The sequence below is a fragment of the Polypterus senegalus genome, chromosome 13 (genome assembly GCF_016835505.1).
Source record: "Polypterus senegalus isolate Bchr_013 chromosome 13, ASM1683550v1, whole genome shotgun sequence".
NCBI classification, from domain to species: domain Eukaryota; kingdom Metazoa; phylum Chordata; class Cladistia; order Polypteriformes; family Polypteridae; genus Polypterus; species Polypterus senegalus.
Window position 1 is genome coordinate 92,178,505 of NC_053166.1, and position 3,079 is coordinate 92,181,583.

A 3,079-nucleotide genomic window follows, 5' to 3' on the forward strand; every position below is an offset into this window, starting at 1 on the left:
CATATTTGTGATTGAGAGGCACAGGTGAAGCTTTTCACTTCCACAGTCTTAACCAATGACAGGCTGGGTATGTCAGTTTATCTGTCTTTGCTGAAGTAATCAGAAGCTCTAATATAGAAAACGTAGAAAGAAGTTGGCACCGTTGACCATATTTGATGTGTGAGCAATGGGCCACAGCTTAACAAAGGTCAAACTGTGAGTTTAAATAGAAGAGTGGGTCACTGATCTTTAAAAGGCGTATATTCTCCAATGAGAGTTACATCTGTCAGTCTTAGTTTCATTCTGTCCTGCACTCTCAACACACCCGTGGTTAAAACATAGCTCATAAGGCATAATTTTTAAAAGCTATAGATCAATTTGCATCAATTGAAAAATGAAATGTGTTCCAAAATCATAGGGTGCAATTAATAACTATGTTAAAGTCCAAGAAACAAAATGATCAGACCTTCCTAATATAAATTTATGCCAGTTTTGATATTGATAATCATAAAATGACATATTGTAAACATGCAAGTATGACAAGCATTAATTGTAATATTATCCACAAAGTCTTTCAAAAACAATTTGATAGATGTTCTTAAAGTATATAACAGACATATTCAGGGTGTGGCATGTGGGTGAAGTTGTTTAAGCCTCACAAACCAAAAATGAATGCCATGATAAATGAATGGGCGTCCCACCCAGAACGGAAGTTGATTTTCCAGCCAAAAAGGGAGACCACAATGGAAACATAAAAGTCATATTACCCCCATAATACAAACAGTGGCTGCATTCCACTGGTCTGACACCATTAAGAATATCCACAGGGTAGACAGGGAATTGCAGTCTCATGGGACAACCCCATTGGGGTTCTTAGGTGCTGCCAGGAGGAGCTGCAGGGGATTGTTTTTCGAACCTCCTGCCTGCCCCAGAATTGCTTCCAATGTGTAATGCTGTGGCACCGAAAATACTCCTGGGCCAGGCAAAAAAGAAGCCAGAGTCAGGAGTAGTGTTGATGAGGCCTCAAGGGAAGTGTAGAAGGAGGAACAGAGATTTATTGTGTCTTGTATTACTACAGAAGAAAATTTGGAGAATGGTGAAGGTTTTGTAAATAAAGAAGATCTGGACCATGTTGTGTAGTTGTGTTTAGGAGTTTGGATTGCTGCTATACCTCCTGATGGTCACACTATTTAGAGTTCTCACTCTGTAGCAATGGTCCTTCAGTTTTCCTATTTCAACTCAAAGACATGCGGCTAAGGTAAAAAGATGATAGAGTCACAAAGTCAGGGTGACCTTATATTTGGACTCCGATAATTTATATTCAGTTCATTTGTTTCTGTTGTATTTTCCTCCACGTTTTTTTGTTTTCATCACATAAGTCAATGTAGTAGTAGTAGGAGTAGTGAGTAGCGCTGCTGCCTTGCAGTTAAGAGTCCAGGGTTCGCTTCCAGGGTCCTCCCTGCATGGAGTTTTCATGTTCTCCCCGTGTCTACATGGGTTTCCTCCGGGTGCTCTGGTTTCCTCCGGGTGATCTGGTTTCCTCCCACAGTCCAAAGATATGCAGGTTAGGTGCATTGGCGATTCTAAATTGTCCCGTGTGTGTGTGTGTGTGTGTGCCCTGTGGTGGACTGGTACCCTGCCCAGGGTTTGTTTCCTGCCTTTGGCCCTGTGTTGGCTGGGAGTGGATCCAGCAGACCCCCATGACCCTGTAGTTAGATATAGCGGGTTGGATAATCAATGTCATGATTTTTAGGTTTGTGTTTGCACTTAGGCCGATCATAATGCTGGAAAGTCCAATGGACACTTGTAGGAGATGCACTGAAGAGACCATGGAAGACAAGACTCAAGGTTTTGCGGAACAAAACTATATTTAAGAGTTATTAGTGGACAGAAGCATTTAGATTTCAGTCATAACGCCAGGGCCTGTCAGGAGGCCAGTATAGCAGGAGGACAGTACAAGACTCTTAATAGGATTGCTTGCTTCTCCAATGCGCCTGGTGGCACCATCACTCAGTTGGGACTCCTGTATGCCCTTCAACAAGGCTGCCTGGAAGTTGTTGTCCCTGTAGTCAGCTGGGTTCCTTGAGTGCTGCCAGAAGGAGCTGCCAGAAGAGGACGTCTCCAATTTAAAGGTTACGCCTGGCCTGGAAGAGCTTCCTGTGTGCAATGTAGTGGCCAGGTCTGGTATAAAATAAGCCACTATACCTCAAGATAGATAGATAGATAGATAGATAGATAGATAGATAGATAGATAGATAGATAGATAGATAGATAGATAGTGTAGCAGTAGGGGGCGCTAGTGCTCCCTTGAACCCTCAGGTACCACGCCAGACACCAGGTAAAAGTGCTACAATTCTTTGTTTTATTATAAGAATTATGTGCACCAAGCACCCTCCACTCTACACTATTCATTAACCAATACAATAATAATAATCACAATACCAATCCTCCAACTCCCAGACGCGTTGCCCTCCTACCACCCAGCTCAGCTCATTGTCTGGGAGTTCCCATGGTCCTTTTATACTCCCTGACCCGGAGGTGTTCCTGCCCAACAGTCCACAAGTCCTTATTCCTTCCGGGTCAGGGTAAATAGTCTTTATCTTCACCCCGGAAGCACATCATCCCTTCCTCTCATGTGACTTGGAAGTACTTCCGGGGCATAGGGCAAAAAGAAGTCTTTGGTCCTCCCTGCGGTTCCCTCTTGCGGCCCCTGTGGTATCCAGCAGGGCTGAGGATAAAAACTACAAAGTACAAAGGCCTGCTGGTCTTCGGGGCACCTCCATACTGCAGGGAGGGCTCCATCTGGCGGCTTGGGGGACTTGGCCGGGATAAACTGCCGGGTACAGTCCACAATAGATAGATGGATAATTGGTATTTCACAAATCTGTTACCATCCAGTCATAGTTATTCACTGTATAGAGCCTGTTACAGATCTAAACAATCTTTCTGTATCTTTCATATGGATAGGTCTTTTGGAAACCAAAAATGGTTTTTCCATGGGCATCTCACTGAAGAAGCAGTCTGGCACCTTAATTTTAAGAGTATAGATAGATAGAAATGAAAAACATTGAGTATCCTGTTACCATGGCAAATATAAAGC